The 23,409-nt window shown below is 35.3% G+C and overlaps 1 protein-coding gene across 17 annotated transcripts in view; it reads right to left on the bottom strand.

Moving 5' to 3' along the window:
• PCDH15 (protocadherin related 15) overlaps positions 1–23,409 on the bottom strand; it is a 1,013,670-nt gene that overhangs the window by 829,164 nt on the left and 161,097 nt on the right. The window lies entirely within an intron of this gene.

Raw genomic sequence — 23,409 nt, 5'->3', positions numbered from 1 at the left:
ATACATTATGATGTAAAACCAGGGAAATATTTCAGGTAAACTCATTCTCAGCAGTGGCACATGATTATGAAGCTGTGATTTATCAACATGATTGCTGTGAGCACCAAATAAGAACACGCAAGTAGCTTGGTTAGCATAATGTATAGCGCAGAGTAAGAATACAACAAATGTGAGTTACTAGGATTGTAAAGATTATCATTATTATTGTTTGAATAGTAATCTCTGTATGTAAATAGACACACATATTCTACTAACAGATTTGTGTTATCTACTTGAGTGTGTGTGTATATATGTGTGTGTGGCTGTGTGGGCACCAATGGAGCAATAATGAGTTTGCTACATGTTATATATTTCTAGAATCACTAATTATGTTGAAATATTATTACAAAAGTATGTACCTTAACAAACTAATAAATACTTCGGTGTCTAAATAAGCTCACCATAGAGCAAAATATATGAAGACACACAGAGGTGGCTATATATGGAGACAACAGCAGTATGTTATTCCATATGGAAAAAAAAATGTATCTGCAGATAAAATGGTACTCCAGGAGGATATCAAAGCATCAAATGCATGTTTTCATTAAAAGAAAATTTGTGTATGAATTTTTAAAAGTTCAGTTCATGATGTTACTCATTAGCTCTATTTTTAACAAAATGTTCCCTTTTGCATAGAGAAAGGAAAGTCAACACTGATCTTCAATACTAATAGTTAAGAACCTGAGAACATCTTACATTTTATTTTATGGGTTTAATCTAACTTAAAAACAAAATGTTAAATAAAAGACAATTAAATTGAAGACCCCTCCTGGAGAAACTTGTGAGGATACTAATATAGACTCTACCGCCTCAAAAACCTAACTTCAAAGAGATTTTAAAGAAGTCATCAATTCCCTCACATGGCAGACTGGGATAACATCTGTTAATAAAGACTAAAAAAAAGTAAGTAATTTAAGGACGGAGGGTTGATAATTAATTGATTGGGATAAGAGAGGTAATGGCAAGAGAAACAGGTATGGTTTCATAATGACATTGAGGTAAGTCTGAAAGGCTGAAGGAATGATTTAATATAATTATTACATCTAGTGATACTGATGAGAAATACATCGTTTCTCCCTAGTTTTCTTTTTGTGTGTACTCTTGTAACAGATTGTTCATGTTTTAAGTAAATACCGGGAGTGAGGAATGGTGAGATGCAGAGATGTTAAGCAGAGGGATTTGTTCCCATCAAAGGTACTCTAAATTAAATAAGATGTGCTTGCTTTGCAAAAGTAACTTCAAGGTAAGTGCCTAGCTTCCACCATTACCACCATACTCCACTTCTAACAAAATTATGATCTTTAATTTTCTAGACTGCCACACTAGAACAATCATAGTGTGGACCAAATTTACATTATTTTTTCTACTTCCTATTTGTATTCTTCTAAAGTTCTTAATCTGTGTTCTAAATCGGGACTGGGCTTCTAAGAGTAGGTTCACTGATTGTGTTATCCAAGACAGGGGTTGGCAAATTATAGCCCACAGGGCAAATCCAGCCCACTACCTGATTTTTATAAGGCTGAAAGGATAAGAATGGTTTTGACATGTTTAAACAGTTGGGGAAAAAAATCAAAAAACAGATATTTCTTAACATGAGAAAATTATATAAAATTTAAATTTAAAGGTCCACAATCTTGTTCCCCTTTTAAAGATATAGTGTTGATTATTTTGACACTACAACAACCAGAGTTAAATCGTTGCAACAGAGATGACCCGGCCCACAAAAGCCCTAAAGATTTACTTTGTTCTTTACAGAAAAAGTTTGCTGACCCCAACACAATAACTTATTTTATATAAACATAAATTTTTCAGGAAAATAATACTGTGAACCTATAATATGATTGTAGCGTAATGGGAAAATTAGGCAAAGATTGATAAAATACCAATCTTATTATTATACAGTCACATATCATATAGGAAAAATCTGATACAATGGATGTAGTATATCAGATGGGAATTTGAGATAAAAAAGATTCTAATATTTCTAGTCTTATAAATGAAACTGAGCCTAAATGAAGCTTTCAGGGGAAATGATCATGTAAGACAAATTACAGGGGTTGGTTTCTAAAACTGATTCTTTTTACCCTTTACTGAAGGTCAAGGATACTGAATGTGCCAGCGCACCTTCAGAAAGAAGCCTGCATCAGCACATTTAAACCGCTGATTGGTCTCACCACCTAGTTTCTTGTGAAAGCTGAGCAATACATTTTGTGATAGATACCACTGAGAAAGTAAGGCAGAAATTGTTATTAGTAGTATGTAACAATCATAATAGTCTAACTTTTACTGTAAAACTCTATTATTTATATGTTTTCTACACACCTTGTAGGATTATCTGTATTTTGCAATAGAATTGCGATGTGTAAGAGAAACAGAGGCAGTCTATGTTTCCACTGTCATTCTAAGGGACATATTATCCATACAATGCCTCCTTTTTCCCCTTTACTGAAAAGCTGTGTATAAAACACTCTACCATGCTTTCCTGAAACATAAAAGAAGATTTATTACTATTTTAATAAACAAGTAAGAATAAAAATATCCAATCTCCTAATATTCAATGGAGAAAAATACATATTCTTTTTTAGGAGGACACAAAAATAGCAAGCTTAAGTATATTCTGTTCCCTAAGGTACTGTGTAGGTGGAGAAAATTATTTTTCATTTAAAATTACATACTTGTAGTTCATTTTAAGTAAGCCCAGTGGACATAAAGCTGATTCATTCATAAATGCAAAATTTTGTTGCAATTATTTGCTTAACCAAAGCAATATTCATCAAAAATGGATTAATGCTAGGATTATTTTATTTCAAGTAAATGAACATCTATTGATTAGTGACCTTCCAAACCCCATGCTAGCAACACTAATTACTATTAGTAATAAAATACATCCTCTAGTGCATATTAAATGGTTCAATTTATTAAATATGCTGATCTCTGCATACCTCCTCAAGATTATTTTTTAAGAAAAGTTTACTTTGCCTGAGAAAGAAAAGATGAAATATGCAAACACTAAGTTTACTAAAACTTCACCAAATACAAGCTTCCTTGGAGGCCCACTGTTCTGAATTGTCTCACCCTCTTAAAATCAGACGTTTTAAGCAGATAACTCAATTTTTCAAGCAATATAAAATGTCCAAAATCTGTGTAATTCTCTGCCTCTGAATACATAGTCTCTGTTTTTCTCATTGTTTTAATCTAAAAAGAACATTACATTTTCTCTTTTTAAAAGTACACTCCTTCAGCATTGTTTTTACTTCTAAACTCCTTAGATTTTCTCCTCAAATCCCATTTTTTCTCTGCACAATCTCATCCTCCTTTAGCTGGAATCACTCACTGGTGATTAAACAGAGTCACACAGAAATTAATGAATGCAAAAATGTGGACAGGAAGAAAAAGAAGGGAAGAAATATTCTTCAGGAAAGAAAATGAAACAGTATTTGTCAGGGATGTTGTAAAGGGGAAGAAACATTAGAGAAAGGGTGATTGGTTGATAGTGTCAAACGTTGTAAAGAAAGGAAAGGAGGTATTTTTTTAATTAGCAAAGTGGAGAATCATTTTTAGACTCTGAGTTAGCGTTATTACTGAGGAATGAGAATTTAAGTTTCCTTTGTGGTTTTATGTTCTTATTAAATCACCAGCTCTTCTTATAAGGTGAGTGATGTTGGCTAAGAAAGAATGAGAGTCTGTGGGGAAGGCTGGTGAACATACTTTGATGAAAAAATGGACTGTAAAGGAGTGCCATCCCTGTCACAGGAAGAGATATTCTAGTGTCTGAATTTGTGAGGGGGTGTGTGGAGGTCAATGTTGATGCTCTATATATCTACTAGAGGAAATTTATGTGTGTGTGTGTGTGTATGTGTGTGTGTGTGTGTGTGTGTATCTATCGTAAGGGGAAGGTGTGAGATATCAGACCTCCCTGGCTTTTCCTATCTCTGATAAGAAACACAGTAGCTCTAGGGAAGCTGAGCTCTGGAAAGAACCTTGACTTTGATAAATACAATGATTGGTGACAAGATTTAAATTTTGTTTTCCATGGGTTCTGGTGATAGGGCATTCTGGCTTGTTTTATGTCATCTGTCCTAATCCTCTCAACCTCTTAACCTATTCTATAAACTACTTTAAATATTTCTTCTCGTTATTCCAAACCCTTGCTGTCAAACATCAGTGTAACCTGTGTGTGTATATATATACATATATATATTTTTTCCCCACTACAGTGGGAAAAACCATTAATCCAGTGGCTATTTCCTGTACTCTATCTCTCATGTCTGTGAGCTCCTTTCTATTTCTATTGCCATCAGTGTCTTTCACAACCTCCTCTTTATTTATGATGTATTTCAAAGCAGATTCTTTATTTTCATTCTCCCAAGACCTGCTGCATCTTGCCTACTAATGTCAGATATGGTTTCTTCAAATGTCACACTTCAGGTTAGTTATTTGATTGAATGCCTATGAGATTCCCACTACTTCCATATAAAGTCCAATCTAATCAACTTAATTATTCACAGTTTTGTTCAATTGATTTTACTGTCTCTGCCTGACTTTCCATTTGTCTATTCAAGGTAGACTAGTTTCCACCATTGTGCTGACTTCTTGCCCTGAAATCACTACTTACAGCCTTACTCATCAAAGCAAGCAACATCAATTAATGAAGTAAAACTCTTGTCCTAGGTTGTCTATTGGTCTTCTCTGATCCTTTTGTGGCAGAAGCTCTGCATACGTCCATCTTGCCTAGACAGTGTTGTGCAAATTAACACAACCAAAAACAAAAGTCAAATTATGGTTCCTTTTATATATTTCATAAGTACTATTTTTAATAATGAAAAGACTTTTTTAAATTTGACTAAGTTTTTTACATAATACTATCTACTTCATAACATGTAAGGATTAAGTGGGTTTTTATAAATAACATGCACAGAACCATGCTGAGAAAAATATGAATGTTCTAACATTGTTACTGATTGTTACTGTTATTTTTATTGCTAATTTTTAATTAGTAGAGACAAATGTTGACTGAACTATTTCTTTGGCGAGAAATAAACAATGCCATATTTTGGGCTCTTCAAGCCCAGTCTCTTCTGGCTTGGAATACTAAACTATATAAATTGACCCTCATTAGTTAAAATGTAAACCACGTTAAAAATTCATTTTCTTAATCAAGATGAAGCTAAGATATTTGGTTTCCAAACTATTAAAATTTTTACGAACAATTCTCTGTAAAAGCATTTACCTCTGGTATAGTTGACTACTAGTTATGTACTAATAACTATTACTAGGATCCATTAGCTACTTGCTTTGATCTGTGTTGTCATGAACAGGAAGATTTGGAAACTGTTGATGGTTTATACATTGACTATACAAAATACTATATTTTAAAATGAAATCATATGAAATTAATTTATCAAGATTAACTGTAGTGATTACAAGGAAAGAACAGAGAGTACATGTTTGATACATTAATAAATCTTTTCAAAAACCAAAGAAAATCATGGGTTTAGATTATAAAGTCATAAGGTAATAAGGCAATTTTTGCTCATGTGGAAATATGTTAACTAGTTTTATAATATTGTTTCTCCATCGAAGTATTTATACATGTGTTTGGCTACTTAAAATAGGGCAAATAAATTAATTATAATGCTTGAAATGAAATTTGGCATATACCATCTCTTAAATTTGGGGTTTATAGTGCAGGAACAAAAAAGAAAAGGGAAGTGTGGTGAAAATTTTAGAACCATTTGTCTAGAGTTTAAAAGAATTAGTAGCAAAAACATTACAAAATATAAAACTACTGATTGCCTTGAATTTGTTACCTGATCCCAAGTTACGAACATTAAAAATGTCATAAAGAAACAAAGTCAGACACTTGTTAAAAATAGCAAGATGGATCTTAGTAAGATACTGCAGTAGGGAAGAGAGACTTCTGTGTAAACTGGGTTCAACTCTGATGAAACAAAAGGCAGGAGGCTGTTTAAATGCTGGAATTTGCTAAAGTAGGGGTTCCCAATCCCTGGGCCATGGACCAGTATGGGTCTGTGGCCTGTTAGGAACTGGGCTGCATAGCAGGAGGCAAATGGTGAGTGAGCAAATAAGTAACACTTTGTATTTACAGCGGCTCCCCATCACTGGTATTACCGCCTGAGGTCTGCCTCCTGTCAGATAAGCCACAGTATTGGATTCTCATAGGAGTGCAAACCCTATTTTGAACTGTGCATATGAGGGGTCTAGGTTGCATGCTCCTAATGAGAATCTAATGCCTGATGATCTGTCACTGTTCCCATCACTCAGGTGGGATTGTCTAGTTGCAGGAAAACAAGCTCAGGACTCCCATTGATTCTACATTATGGTGAGTTGTATAATTATTTCATTATATATTACAATGTAATAATAAAGTACACAATAAACATAATGCACTTGAATCATCCTAAAACCATCCCCCCACCCCACTGGGTCCATAGAAAAATTGTCTTCAGTGAAACTGGTCCCTGGTGCCAAAAAGACTGGGGACCATTGTGCTAAAGCAAAAGTACCAAAGCACTTTGAGGTGGATGCTCAATGTGATTAGGCCAGTTGTGTTTGCTAACTGGCACTTTCAGAAATAAAGTTCCTACTTTACCACAGAGACTGGGAAATAGATGCCCTATCTTTCTCAATGGTTACATTTCAAAAGGAGGTCTCTCAGGTCCTTGAGAAAGACATTTCTGAGTTGTAGATACATTTCACAACGACAAGGAAAGGACTTACAATTACAAGTTTCCTAAAGTAAATTCTCTGAGAAAAGGGAAGTCTGGGACCCATAGCCAGTGATATGGTTTGGCTCTGTGTCCCCACCCAAATCTCATCTTGTAGCTCCCATAATTCCCACGTGTTGTGGGAGGGACCCAGTGGGAGATGATTGAGTTATGAGGGGGGGGTTTTCCCTGCTGTTCTCATGATAGTGAATGGGTCTCGTGAGATCTGATGGTTTTAAGAACGGGAGTTTGCCTGCACAAGCTCTCTCTTTGCCTGCTGCCATCCATGTAAGATGTCACTTGCTCCTCCTTGCCTTCCACCATGATTGTGAGGCTTCCCCAGCCACGTGGAACTGTGAGTTCTCTGTTAAACTTTTTTCCTTTGTAAATTGCCCAGTCTCAGGTATGTCTTTATCAGCAGCATGAAAACAGACTAATACAGTAAAATGGTACCAGTAGAGAGAAGCTTTGCTGAAAAGATACCTGAAAATGTGGAAGCAACTTTGGAACTGGCTAACAGGCAGAGGTGGGAACAGTTTAGAGAGCTCAGAAGAAGAGAAGAAAATGTAGGACATTTTAGAACTCCCTAGAGACTTGTTGAATGGCTTTGACAAAAATGCTGATAGTGATATGAACAATAACATCAAGGCTGAGGTGGTCTCAGTTGGAGATGAGGAACTTGTTGGAAACTGGAGGAAAGGTGACTTTTGTTATGTTTAACAAAGAGACTGGCAGCATTTTGCCCCTGCCCCAGAGATTTGTGGAACTTTGAACTTGAGAGAGATGATTTAGGGATATCTGGCAAAAGAAATTTCTAAGCAGCAAAGCATTTAAGAGGTGATTTGGGTGCTGTTAAAGGCATTCAGCTTCATAAAGGAGGCAGAACACAAATATTCGGAAATTTTGCAGCCTAATGATGTGATAGAAAAGAAAATCTCATTTTCTGAGGAGAAACTGAAGCAGGCGGCAGAAATTTGCATAAGTAACAAGGAGCCTACTATTAATCCTCAACACAATAGGGGAAACGTCTCCAGGGCTTGTCAGAGGTCTTCACAGCAGGCCCTTACACCACAGGCATGGAAGACTAGGAGAAAATGGTTTCATGGGCAGGGCTCAAAGTCCCCCTGCTGTGTGCAGCCAGGGACTTGAAGCCCTGCTTCCCAGCCACTCCAGCCACGGGTGAAAGGGGCCAATTTAGAGCTTGAGCCGTGGCTTCAGAGGGTGCAGGCCCTGAGCCTTGGTAGTTTCCACGTGGTGTTGAGCCTTCAAGTGTACAGAAGTCAAGAATTGAGTTTGGGAACCCAGCCTAGATTTCAGAAAATATATGGAAATGCCTGGATGTCCAGGCAGAAGTTTGCTGCAGGGGCCCGGCCCTCATGGAGAACCTCTCCTAGGGCAGTGCAGAAGGGAAATATGGGGTTGAAGTTACACAGAGTCCCTATTGTGGTGCCACATAGTAGAGCTGTGAGAAAAGGACCACTGTCCTCCAGACCCCAGAATGGTAGATCCACTGACAGCTTGCACAGTTCACCTGGAAAAGCTGCAGACACTCAATACCAGCCCATGAAAGCAGCTGGGAATGAGACTGTACCCTGCAAAGCCACAGGGATAGAGCTTCCCAAGACCATGGGAACTCATCTCTTCCATCAGTGTGACCTGGATGTGAGACATGGATTTAAAGGAGATGATTTTGGAGCTTTAAGGTTTGACTGTCCCCTGGATTTCCAACTTACATGGGGCCTGTAGCCCCTTTGCTTTGGCAAATTTCTCCCATTTGGAATGGCTGTATTTTCCCAATGACTGTACCCCCACTGTATCTAGGAAGTAAGTAACTTGCTTTTGATTTTATAGGCTCATAGGCAGAAGGCCCTTGCCTTGTCTAGGATAAGACTCTGGACTGTGGACTTTTGAGTTAATGCTGAAATGAGACTCTGGGGGACTCTCGGGAAGGCATATTTGGTTTTGAAATGTGGAAATATGAGATTTGGGAAGTGGAATGATATGGTTTGGCTGTGTCCCCACCCAAATCTCATCTTGAAGCTCCCATGGTTCCCACATGTTTTGGGAGGGACCTGGTGGGAGATGATTGAATCATGGGGGCAGATCTTTCCCGTGCTGTTCTCATGATAGTGAATGGGTCTCATGAGATCTGATGGTCTTAAAAATGGGAGTTTGCCTGCACAAACTCTCTCTTTGCCTGCTGCCATCCACATAAGATGTGACTTGCTCCTCCTTGCCTTCCACTACGATTGTGAGACTTCTTCAGCCACGTGGAACTGTGAGTTTTCCATTAAACTTTTTTCATTTGTTAATTGTCCAGTCTTGGGTATCTCTTTATCAGCAGTGTGAAAATGGACTAATACAGCCAGGTTTTGGCAGAAATAAACATTAACTTATTTTGGCAATGTTGATGTTTCTCAGGTAAGCATTTAAGCAGGCTGGGATTGTTAAGCTGGGACACAGCCTTGAACTGTTAAAAAGCTGTGCTAGAATTTGTTCAAGTCTCTTAGTGTGGGACATGCACAAAATCATTTATGCTGAGAATCTGCAGTTCTCACAGGCCAAGGTGAAGGCCCAGTCAATAAAAAGGCTCGGAGGAGCCTGACTAAAGTCTGGTCAAGGAGAGAGTCTTTGCCATAAGAAACTTAGTAATAACTAGTATCTCTAGGCTACTATTTGTCAGGCAATGAGCTAGTATTTGCAGCTTTTTCTTATTTAATTCTCATATTTCCTCTTGAGGGATATACTAGGATTACTGTCTTTATTTGAAATGTGTAACAGGCTAAGTAACTTTTTTATGAATTAATGCTGTCCTGATTTATTTAAACTGTATTTTCATAAGTTAGCACTAGACACAGGAACCGAGAGAATAGGTGTAGAAGTCCCAAGAAACTGGATGTGTGGGCAAAGCAAAGAATGGCTAAACACACAACATCCACTGAGTTATTATGCATGAGAAGGAGCAAGAAGATGTAGGTCCCCTGTTGGCCTTATATTATTCCCACATAAATTATAGATTAACATATTTCCTGATTTTTTGAGGTTTCCAGAGATTTACCAACTTGATCTTTCATGTGAGTTTCTCTTATTCTGGATTTTCAGTGACTTTTCCTCTCATTTTATTGGCTCTAAAATCACAGAAACCCTGTTTACCACAATTATTTTCTTAAATTTATTTCTATAGGTCTTTAGTTAAAAGGTACAGGGAAGCAGACAAACTTTAAACTTGATAATACATGGGAAATAATGTTACTGGTATCTTAGAAGTCATGCCAGTAATTCGTCTAAATTTAAATGTCAATTGAAATACGGATGCAAAATTATTATACATGATTAATTAGTTTAGGTCTTTCATCAGTTTATGGTAGAGTAACCAAATTGCTCTTGATGCCACTCATGTGTCAAATATTGTTTTGGGTGCAAAGGATAGATCAATAATATGACATGGTGCTTGAGTCAGTTTGGTTATGACTGGAGTTGGTGAGAATGTTAAACTCACATTCACGACTGGATTTGATAAATACAATGTGGCTGACATGATGTCTGCTCTCACCAAGACTTCCATTTCAGTTCTTTGACTTCTCCTTTGCTTTCGTTAGGAATGGCCTATATTGGGTACACCAAAAATTTACACTAATTAGTGAGCACTTGTGCTACTTTAAAAGAGAAGCTCAAGCAGCAAAGAAAAAACACACACATACAATTTTTTTTAGTATGAGATTCAAAATTCCTAGAAAGCTTATGCCAAAATTATCAAATTTGTTGAATTCTCAAAATTGCTAAATTCCTGAATAATGTTCATCTAGCTACAGTACTTATTATTCCATCTGAAGAGAAGATATGCTTCAACACAAAAAAAAATTGAGTGCAAAACTATTAAGTAAAACTCTGAGAAAACATCATTTTTGTACGTGGCAATAAGGCAATTACTTAAAAAAAGTTAGCTAATATTTGTGAGTGTTACATTTAATTAAACATTAAAGAACTTTATAGAAGTAATTTTAAAAAGAAAGAAAGGAAGAAATGTAATAACACAGAATTCAAGAGAAGATAAGCAAAATGTTAGTTGACAGAATCCAGAAGCACATGAAAAAGTTAATTCAACATGATCAAGAAGGCTATATTCCTGGGAAGCAAAGTTGGTTCAACATATGCAAATCAATAAATTTGATTCACCTCATAAACAAAACAAAACTTAATAACCATATCATTATCTCAGCAGACTCAGATAAATCTTTTGATAAAATTCAACATCACTTTAGGATAAAAACCTACAACAAACTAGGCATTAAACATACCTCAAAATGATAGGAGCCATGTATGACAAACCTAGAGCAAAATCATACTGAATTGACAAAATCTGGAAGCATACCCCTTGGGAACTGGAGCAAGACAATAATGCCCACTTTCACCATTCCTATTCAACATAGTACTGGAAGTCCTAGACAGAGCAATCAAGCAAAAGAAAAAAATACAAGGCATCTAAATGGGAAAAAAGGCAGTCAAATTAACTGTCTTTGGTGCTGATATAATTCTATAGCTAGAAAACTGTAAAGACTCTTCGAAAAGGCCCCTAGAATTGATTAGCAACTGCAGTAAAGTTTCAGGATCCAAAATCCACGTACAAAAATCAGTAACATTTCTATACACCAATAATGTTCAAGTTAGGAGCCAAATTAAGATCACAAACCCATTTACAACAGCCACAAAAAAAATTAAGTAGGAATGCATCCAACAAAGGAGATGAAAGATTTCTAGAAGGAGAATTACAAAATACTGCTGAATGAAATCACAGATGAAACAAATGGGAAAATGTTCCATGCTCATGAACTGGAACTACCAACTACGTTTTTCCCAGAACTAGAAGAAAGTCTTCTAAAATTCATATGGAACTACAAAAGAGCTTGAATAGCTAAAGCAATCCTAAGTGAGGAGAAGAAAGCTGGAGGCATCACATTACATGTCTTCAAATTGTATATAAGTCTACTTTAACTAAAACAGCATGGTATTGTCACAAAAACAAACACACAGAACAATGGAACAGAATAGAGAACAGAAATAAAGCTGCATGCTTACAACCACCTGATCTTCAACAGAGTTGACAAAAATAAGCAACGGAGAAAGGACTTTCTATTCAATAAATGGTGCTAGTTTAACTGGCTAGCCATATGCAGAATGAAACTCCACCCTTGCTTTTTATCGCAGGCAAAAATTGTCTGAAGATGAATGTAAGACCTAAAACTATAAAAGTGCTAGAAGAAAACCTAGGACATGCCATTCTGGACATCAGCCTTGGCTAAGAATGTATGAGTAAGTCCTCAAAAGTAATTGCAAAAACAAAAATTACAAAAAATGAAAATTGACAGTTGGGACCCTAAAGAGCTTCTGCACCTCAAAATAAAGTATCAACAGAGTAAACAGATAACCTATGGAATGGAAGGAAATATTCATAAATTATGAAACTGATAGAAGTCTAATACCCGGAGCCTCTAAGGAACTTAAACAATTCAAAAGTGAAAAAATAAATAAGCTCATTGAAAAGTGAGCAGAGGACATGAAGAGACAGTTCTCAAAGGAAGACTTAAAAGCAGCCAACAAACATATGACACTCTACATCACTAAGTATCAGAGAAATACAAATCAAAACAAATATGAGATACTGTCTCACACCAATCAGAATGTTATTATTAAAAAGTCAAAAAATAACAGATGTTGATGATATACTTTGAATATATGTCCCCGCAATATCTCATGTAAAATTGTAATCCCCAGTGTTGGAGGTGGGACCTGGTTGGAGGTGTCTGGGTTATGGAGGCTGATTCCTCATGGCTTGGTGCTGTCCTCATGACAGTGAGTGAGTTCTCATGAGATCTGATCATTTATCATTTAAAATGTGTGGCACTTCCCCACCTCTCTCTTGCTTCCACTCTGCCATGTGAGATCCTTGCTCCAGCTTTACCTTTCACCATGAGGCCTTCCTAGAAGCTGAGAAGATGCTGGTGCTGTGCTTCCTGTACAGCCTGCAGAACCATTAGCCAATTAAATCTCTTTTTTAAAAAAATTACCCAACGTCAGGTATTTATTTATAGTAATACAAGAACAGCCTAACACAGTTGGCGAGGCTGTGGAGAAAAGGGAATGGTTATACACTCTGTGTTTGAATGTAAATTAGTTCAGCCCCTGTGGAAAGCAGTTTCGAGATTTCCCAAAGAACTCAGAACTACCATTAGACCCAGCATTTACGTTACTAGGGATACACACAAAGGAAAATAAATCATCCTACAAAAAAGGGAGACATTAATTTGTGTGTTCCATCATAGCATTATGCACAAAAGCCAAGTGTATTAGTCTGTTTTCACACTGCTATAAAGTACTGCCTGAGACTGGGTAATTTATAAATGAAAAAGGTTTAATTAACTCACAATTCAGCATAGCTGGGGAGGCTTCAGGAAACTTACAATTATGGTAGAAGACAAATGAGAAGCAAGGCACCTTTTTCATAAGGAGGCAGGAAGGAGAATGAACTCAGGAGGAACCACCATACGCTTATAAAACCATCAGGTCTCATGAGAACTCACACACTTCGCGAGAACAGCATAGGGTAAACCGCCCCCGTGATTCAGCTACCTCCACCTGGTCTCTCCCTTGACAGGTGGGGATTAAGAGGATTACAATTCAAAATGAGATTTTGGATGGGGACACAGCCAAACCTTATTATCAAGACATGGAATCAACCTAAGTGTCCGTAGATTGGATAAAGAAAATGCAGTATATATACACCATGTAATACTACACAGCCATAAAACAAGAATGAAATCATGTCCCTTACAGCAACATGGATGCAGCTGGAGACCATTATCCTAACCAAATTAATACAGGAAGAGAAAAACCAAATACTACATGTTCTCACTTATAAGTGGGAGTTAATCATTGGGTAAACACAGACATAAATATGGGAACACTAGCACTGGGAACCACTATAGAGGGAAGAGTAGGAGTGAGTCAAGGTCTGAAAAAATACCTGTTACGTACTATGCTCACTATCTGGGTGATGGGATCAATCATACCCCAAAACTCAGTGTCACACAATATACCATGTCTCTAACGTGCACATGTGCCCCCTGAATCTAAAACAACAGTTGAAAGCATAAAACATAAAATAAAATAAATCTTCAATTGGCATGATAAATGTTAAAAATTAAACATCAAGGGAAACTGTGTGAGGAACATATGGGGATACTCTGTATTACCTTGGCAACATTTCAGCAAATTTAAATTTATTTCAAAATAAAAATTCATGTTAAAATTACCCCTGCTAAAATTTTAATTAACAATATTTATAACTTAAAAAAGGAAATTAAATGTGTTTCAAGAATAAGGGGACACTGACATCCTCCTTCTTCCATTCTGAAGAAGATCATTAAAACATAAGCACTTGCACCTGCCCCAAGACTGGATCAAAAGGTGAACACACAGATCTATTAATCACTCATCTAAAATTCTCAAACGCCAAGATATTCCATAGACTCTAAAGTCAGACCTGAATCCTACCTCAAAGGACTTGAACGAGAAGTTCCAAGAAAAAAATAGCAACAGTTGTTTTAGGAGGAAATGTGCATAATTTATAGGTCAACAAGGATAGGTAAGAGACAGCCTGAATTCCCACTAATGGGAATATTAAAAAGAAACAATGAAAGAAAAGTATATACTTACCTGTACAAATGAAATTGTAAACTAAAGAGAATTCCAGTTTAGCAGATTAAAGCTGAAGTGTTGACTCGAATTTCCGTTTGGTCTAAAACCATAATGGAATATGGAGACCGAAAAAAAGCCCAAGTAAATGAGACATTTCTGTGGAAGGAGTTAGATGATCTTATTTTTTTCAACAGAGTAACCTGAAGAAGGGAGCCTGCATAATCCTGAAGGTCAGGGAGCAAAGTAAAGAGTAAAGGGGCATCCACTGGAGATTTTCTTCTGAATGCCTTGGGTTTTAAGTATATCCTTTTGTGAGATGCAAGGGATGTTGGGTTGTAGGCAGAGCATGAAATCTTTCCCTTCTTATTTTCTAGTTCTTTTCAGAAGTTGCCCTAATCATTTAGAAAGGAGATTTGCATGAACCTGAAAGTTGCAGAGTTTTCTTTGTAAAGAATAAGAAACACTAGTGTCAAAGATCAAATAAAGAAGGCTGGTTGCTTTATCCATTATTCAGGCAGAGAAGGAAAGTAGTGAACTGTGTGGGCCACGTCTAGGTTCAAGGAGGAGACAGGTGAAAGCCCAGAGTACCTAACAGTGGAGAATTTCTTGACCCTGGAGGAAATAAAGGTTTTATGTGAAGAAGATTCAAAAAGTAAAATGGAAAGGAAACAGTGTGAATATGTCCTCCCCACACAAACACTGGCTCACTGAGGGAAATGGGAGTCTTCGTGATTTCCAAGGTTTCAGAAAATATAAAGTATCTATCTGTAAATCAATTATGCCCCTAACCCAATGCTAATGAATGTACTTTCTATGGAGAGATCTCTCTGCAATAATCATGGAGAACTGAAAAACTAAACCTAAATCATAAAAAGAGTTTAGGCACATATTAGAAGTGTTTTAAGGCTGAGGCGGGCGGATCACGAGGTCAGGAGATCGAGACCATCCTGGCTAACACGGTGAAACCCCGTCTCTACTAAAAAATACAAAAAATTAGCTGGCCGTGGTGGCGGGCGCCTGTAGTCTCAGCTACTCAGGAGGCTGAGGCAGGAGAATGGCGTGAACCCGGGAGGTGAAGCTTGCAGTGAGCCGAGATCGCGCCACTGTACTCTAGCCTGGGCGACAGAGCAAGACTCCATCTCAAAAAAAAAAAAAAAAAAGAGGTGTTTTAGAGACAATGTCTTTGACAGCATGGTTGTACAAAAATCAGCCAGAACTTTTCATGACCCCATGCATTAGCTGATATTCCAAGATGTCCATGCACTAGCCATGAATCTCCTTCTGACCACTGGAACCATTCCTTATCTTCATAAATACCTTCCATTACTTTCAGGTTTCTTGTGTCCATAGCCAAAGGACTGATTTAAATTCTGAAATACTTGTATTAGGAGCAACCTTAATTCTTGCCAAAGACAATACTGCATTTCAAGAAGATGAAACTTTTTATAAGGTAAATTATAAAATCTTGCACTGCTTTCTATACTTATAAATATTTTGCATATATGTCATTATAGCAAATAACAATTTTTAGAAATAATTAAAGTCTCAAAGTGTTCCTTTCTTGGAGTCAGCAGCAGTTAAAATTTGTTGTAACTATGAAAACTGAATAATATTTTATTCATTTTAATTATTAAAGGTCATATAAGTCTCTGGACTTACTGCATTTTATCTAAAACATGTATTTTCATTTGGGAAATGGAGAATTATTTCTTTATTAATCTAAGCATGTCCATGCTTTTAGAATATGAGGCAGGGCTCTGCAATTTTCTTACAAGAGGCTAAAGAGAATGGAAAGCAAAATCAACAAAAGGAAAAGAGACTGAGAAAAAAATTATACATATTGTTTATAACTTTGGTGATAACAAGAGTTACTTTTAAAGATGCTTGTGCATATACACTATCTTGCAACTGTTTCAGATGTAAATATATTAAAACAAGCATTTTAACCTCAGATAAATAAAAAAGACACATAGTTAGGCAACTTTACAATTATAAACTGCTGCTTATTCTTATCCATGCTCCTAAAATGCCTTATAATATCTGCTGTCACTGCCTTGGATTATAAGCCGAAAACAGAGTTTTCTTTTTTTAATAGATAATATTATAAACGTGATTTTCTAAGTGTACACAGCCTCTTTACGAAGATAGCAGTATGGCTCAGATGTATGATTTATAGAGCAGAGATTTTAAGCCATAAACTCATCATTGATGTCTTACAGCCAGATTTAATTACCTTCCTGAATTTTGATTATTTTTTCCTTGCTTTAAACAAATCACACATAAAAGTATGCCCACATGATATACAGTTTTTCTTGTTTTTGAAATGTATACAAATAGTCTATTATAAATAAATAAATAAATAAATAAATAAATAAATAAATAAATAATTTATTCATTCCTGGACTTGCTTTCTCAACTCAGTCAAGTCTAAAATGAAAGCAATTATTTTAGAGACCTATATAAAATACATGCTTATTTAGCTGAGATTTGCTTCAAAAACTCAAGTAAAATAAAGAGCTCTGTGTAAAAATGGTAACATTAGTGTTTAATGAGCCTTAATTCATCTCATATATGTATATATATATGCACACACATAATTTCATACACTGTGTAATTCTACAATCTTTACTGTCACCAAAATTTACCTATTTTATCTTGTATTCTACCAGAGTTCTATTACATGGAAATTGTGAAGTTCACAGTAATATAACTGCTATAAGTTGTTAATCACATATAATACATTAAGCATTGTGTTGGGTAATTGGCATTCTTTTATCTCTTTTAATTTAATGAAAATTGTATTAGTTAGGATAGTCAATAATGTATTATGGTAACAAATATAAAATATCAGAAGCCTAAAATAACAAAAATTATATATTGTTATTCACTCTCAATGTCCAAATTTTTCTGCTATTATACTCACTCAAGGATGTAGGTTGACAGAGCTAATAATGACACACTCAAAAGTGGGAAGAAAAACATCATAAATAATACACTGGATCTTATATTTCTCATTCAGAGGTGACCTCCACGAGTTCACTTTTAATCACAAATATTATGGTCATGTATCACTTGAAAAACAAAAACACAGAAGTATAATCCTGTCATGTGTCTGCAAAGAAAACGAGAAATATTTGGTAACAGGAATAATGACTAACCTCTCTCAAAAAAAAATTACAAGAGAGCCGCTACCATCATTTGTGAAATAAAGAAACAGAAGCTCAAAAAAGTAATGTTAATAATTGACATGAAGTCATTAATCCAGTAATACTAAAAACGGAATACTAATCCATTTCTAAAACCTTTATTTTTTCCTATTATTAATATTTTAATTGGAACTTAAAGGTAGAACATTAGACTAATCATCAACAGTTTATGATGCACTATCACCATTAGCAAATAAATGGTGCTTTTCTTAAAGGTACTTATTTGTACAGTGCAATGAATATTAAAAATTTGCTTAAACCAAGAATTAGAGTATTACCAAATATATTCATCTGCATGTCTCTATTCTCCCATTCCCCTGTCTCTTCACCCTCAGAGATAATCACTTTCCCATAGGCCAGACAAGAGCCAATCTTGCAAGCAGACCTTTCTAAGTGCAGCAGTCTCAGGTCTCTTTTCTGCTTACTGTAAAACTAAATTGTATTTAATTTGCATATATCACATTTTCCTTCCTAATATGAATTTATAAATGTCATGAATGATGTTGACAAACCATTAAACAATTTTATATAAATACATTTTCTAGAAGCCACATATAATAGCAAATGAAGTGGGTTTAAGATTTTAGGTTAGGTCTCTGAAATGTACAAACAGAAAGAAGGGGAAAGAGCAAAATTGAAAGAAGAACATGGGCAGGAGGTCACGTCACCTGCATAGCATTCCCAGTCAGCTTTCTAGAGCTAATGACTGATATGACAGAAGAGGCAAACAATCCCAAATCTATAAAATATAATATTGTTAAATTCTTTATTTTTATAACTTATAAATAAGAACATTAATTTCCAATATACCATTGCCCTATTATTTTCTAGTGCTAGAAAACACAACAAAATTTTCAAATGCTTTACACAACGTCATATCAAGGCAAACTATGGCCATATCGAGACATACTCGTGATGTAATACAAGTAAACAAGATGTCAGTAAGTTGTGAGTCTTCCAAGTATATAAAAGCCTTTCAAACTTTTATGGCATAGCATACCTGCTTTCCTTTTTTGAGCTAAAATTTTCTATTCTGTATCACTATATCTATTCCTCTGTCTGTCCTACTCCTAGTCAAGACTCAACTAAGAATCAATCTTTAAAAAAATTAATTTAGTGAGGCTAGCTGAAGAATGATTTAGTTACCTATTTTGAGCTCCCATCATTTTCTTGGAACACTATTTTGATAGATGTATGAGTTTTCTTGTCAGTTATCCCTCACTATGCTGTAAAATCTATAAGAGAGACGTTAGTTTTCTATCACTATTGTAACAATCACCACAGACTTAAAATAACACAAATTTGTTACCTTATATTTCTGTGAGTCATCAGTCTCATTAGCCTAAAATCAAGGTGTGGACAGGACTATATCCCTTCTGTAGGTCAAAAGGACTATCCATTTATTTGTCTGTTCTGGCTTCTGGAGACAGCCCTGTTCCTTGACTCATGGTTCTTCTTCAATTTTATCAGTTAATAACAGTTAGTTGAGTACTACTCACGTTGCGTCACACACTTATTCCATAGTCACATTTCCCTCAGACTTTGAGCTTATCTGCTTTACTCTTTTATTTTCAAGGACTCTAATTATTGTATTGAGCTTTCCTATATATTCCAAAATAATATTCTCAGATCAGCTGATTGGTGAATTTTATCTTCAATAAATTCTCATTTGCCATGTAATGTAACATATTTGTGACTTCCAGGAATTAGGACATAGAAATAGTTGGAGAGTTATTATACTGTCTATCCCAAGGGGCATAAAAATTATCCAGTGTTTTTAATGAGCTCAATAAATATGGTATTGGAAACAATCAAGTTTCAGAACATACTTGTCTGAATCTATTTGGTACTGTGGACAGCATGAGCGATATTAAATGTTAGAACAACTGAAACAGATGACGACTTTTATGTGAACAATACTCAGATCTACCTGACTAATTAGTACAGTCTCTTAAAAGAATTCCTTTAGATTAATTCCTTCAGATAACAGATGAGGAAATTGTATCCCGGACAGACACCGTGATTTTCTCTATGTCCTTCATGGAAACAGGGAGACTCCCCCTCCACTCTGTGTCACATTTTGTAACCTGCTCAACATAAAAGATCTGCTTGAACCCTGATGACTGATGGTCTCATGAAAAAAAAATTATTTTCAGCTTCTTATAACTATATATTTTAGACATACATTATGAGACTGGAGTGGGGTACCAATCTCAGAGAGAAAGTATGTATTTCACCTTTACATTTTTTTGTTTGATTACAGTCTAGTAAACAAGTTAAAGAAAGAAACACATGGCCTCCCAAATAATTGACAGACATTTACAATTAAGATTATTCTTTCAAAATTCAAGTTTTGAATTTGAGGTAAGAAATATCCCTTCAGAAATCTCCCACATTTTTGCTGCATCTACACTATATCTCATTATACTCAGTTAAGTCATCCAGTAATAACTAAAATCCTAAAGTACTTCGCCAAAAATTTAACCAGATACAACAATTTAAAAAGTAGCTAATGAATTTAAGGTAGTGCCTGGCTTCCATTTTTTACACTTGTCAACTAGCCTATCTTTTATTATTTAATTTGTTTCTCAAAGAACTAAATTAGATCTACCATTTGATCCAGCAATTCCACTGCTAGGTATCTACTCAAAGAAAAAGAAATCATTATATAAAAAAGACACCTACACATGCACATTTATTTGCAACACAATTCACAACGGCAAAGATATGGAATCAATCTAAGTGTCCATCAACCAATGAGTGGATAAAGAAAACATGGTATATAGACACCACGGAATACCACTCAGCCATAAAAAATAATGAAATTAAGTTTTTTTTGCAGCAACTTGGATGGAACTGGAGGCCATTACCCTAAGTGAAGTAAGTCAGGAATATAAAACTAAATACTGCAAGTTCTCACTTGTAAGTGGAAGCTAAGCTATGGGTACACAATGATATACAGAGTGATATAATAAATAGCCTATCTTAACAAGCCACTGTCCCTTTAATTTTATCTCCTGTATCCCGTAAAAAGAACCTAAAATTCTCAGGTGAGTATTACTCTTAATGTCTCCAATATTAATAGCTGTGCTTGATGTTTTCTTATAGAATTGAAATTCTAAATATATGTTCATAAATAAATGATAAATCCAAATTTGTTACATTGTGTACACGTTGCCACTTTGAAAGTTAGTATTATTTTCAACTTCCAAAGTTTGTAATAATATTTAAAGAGATTCAGACAAACATGACTTCAGAAGAATCTATGAGGAGGCATACATATTCTTTAGCCCTAGATACATAAAATCTTATTTGGTCAGAGAGTTAAGAGTTATAAAGTACTTCTTGAAGCCGAGTCTAAATTTCTTCATTTTGTTACATTAAAAGGCAATAAAAAGGTCTCAGAATTTTAAGTTTTTGAGAGAAAACTACATTCTAAAATTCATGTTTGAGGATTATTTATTTCTCCATAATTTGACTTAAAATGGTTATTTTAATAAATTAAATACAAAATACATAATGTCAAATTATAAGGCAACAGAACAGTTACATATTTCACATCCCTACAAAGATATTCAATACATTGAGTTGTTTATAATAGTGAATAAAGTAGCCAAAGACTAATAAATAGGAGTATTCCTCTGAGAGTCTGGTAAACATATACTGTAAAATCTGCAAAATGTATATGGGAACACCACCAAAAGAATGCATGATTAATGTTGATGATTCGGAGGTTTTCGAATAGATTCATGTGTATCTGCAGTCACCCAACCACACATTCACCCTGTCACCTGAAACTATCACTATTTAACAAAAAAGACTAATGAAACAATGTACTTTCCTGATATATGGCATTGAATAAAATATACCTAGTGATTATATATAGATTTTTATAAGCTGGTCATGGTGGTGCATGCCTGTAGTCCAGCTGATCTGGAGGCTGAGGAAGGAAGATCATTTGAACCCAGGAGTTCAAAGCTGTAGTGCATCACGGTCATACCTGTGAATAGCACTGCACTCCAGCCTGGCAACATACCAAGACCCTGTCTCTAAATAAACAAATAAAAACCAATTAGAAAGCAAAATGAGAAAATTGAGAAAAATAATTTATAGTTAATGTTGCTTCCATCTGAATGAGTAATTTAATAATAAAGTTATTTTGCATAATTAAACATAATTTTTTTAACAGGAAAACAAAAATGAAATCAGAAAAAATGTAAAAATTGGAAATTTTCTGCCTTCCTGATAATTTTTTTTTTTTTTAGAAAATCAGGGCAAAACATTTAGGAATACTTACTATTATTGCAAAAATTTAATATCATGGGTTCAAAGACACTTGAGATATGTACGTATGCACCTTTAATACTTTTCTATTTGTTAAATATAGCTTAGTAAAATAAATGAACTAATAAAAATTCCTAAAAGTTTTACTGAACTATGATTTTTTTTCTTGATGTTTAGATGAAATAATATAATACCTACAAAAAGATACTAAGTGGTGTCACCCTGTATAGCTTGAATAAGGACATTTACTGAAACATTTTTTCATAAAAAATTTTTCATAAAAATAAACATTTGATTACATAATTTATATACCTTTTCCCTCCAGATGTTTCCTTTTTTCCTTCCTTATGCTTGAAATTACTTATAAATGACAGGAATTTTATATGAGTTCTAAAATCAGAATAAGAGGAAGAGTGGAAGACTTAGAAAAAGAAAAAAAAAATGCCAGTTGTGCACTTCTTCACGATGCCTTTTGAAGAGTCTTAGTGATACATTTAAAAGTACGAACAGGCCGGGTACAGTGGCTCAAGCCTGTAACCCCAGCACTTTGGGAGGCTGAGGTGGGTGGATCACTTGAGGTCAGGAGTTGGAGACCAGCCTGGCCGACATGGTGAAACCTCGTCTCTACTAAAAATAAAAAACACACAACACCGCCGGGCGCGGTGATGTGTGCCTGTAATCCCAGCTACTCAGGAGGCTGAGGCAGGAGAATAACTTGAACCCGGGAGGCGGAGGCGGAGGTTGTGGTAAGCCGAGATGGTGCCACTGCACTCCAGCCCGGGCGATAGAGCCATTTCCGTCTCAACAAAATGAATATAATAAAAATTAAAAATTTTTTAAAAGTACAAACATAATTTAGAAATAAAGTTTTGTGTGTGTACCTGTAAATAAAGCTTCTCTAAGAACACCATCATAAAACAATTGCATTTGTTTTCATGAAGAATCCAAGAAATGCACAAAATAAACACTTCTATAAATGCTTAGATAGTTATCTTGATCACAATCACCACTTATTCAGGAACAGATAAGAGATACAAATTTTTAAGATCTAGATCCAGTAGTTATTGAGTTAGCTACTTTCTATCTCAAATTTATCCTACAACTAAACTGATGATCTCCATTCTAAATGTGGCCCATTTAGGATGTTTATTTTAGTGAATAGCCCTATTCTAACTTATTACATACTCCTTTTCCTCCCTTTATTCCACTTCCACTCCCCCATTTGCAATAAATCATACACAGGTACACATATGCAAACACCACACACACATACACACACACACACACGGCTGTGTGTATCTGTGTGCATGCACATTTTTCTTATTTATTTTTCAATCTCTTCACTTGTCTCTAGCTCCACTTTCACCTGCTTAAACTACTATTATCTCTCCATTGGACTATATTGTTAACTGTTTATTTCACCTCTGATGTTAGTTTTCTTCATCAGTCCTTACACA

This window comes from Pongo abelii, chromosome 8, assembly GCF_028885655.2.
Source record: "Pongo abelii isolate AG06213 chromosome 8, NHGRI_mPonAbe1-v2.0_pri, whole genome shotgun sequence".
Classification (NCBI taxonomy): domain Eukaryota; kingdom Metazoa; phylum Chordata; class Mammalia; order Primates; family Hominidae; genus Pongo; species Pongo abelii.
Note: the sequence above shows the minus strand (reverse complement) of the source record. Positions and strands in the feature narration are given on the sequence as shown.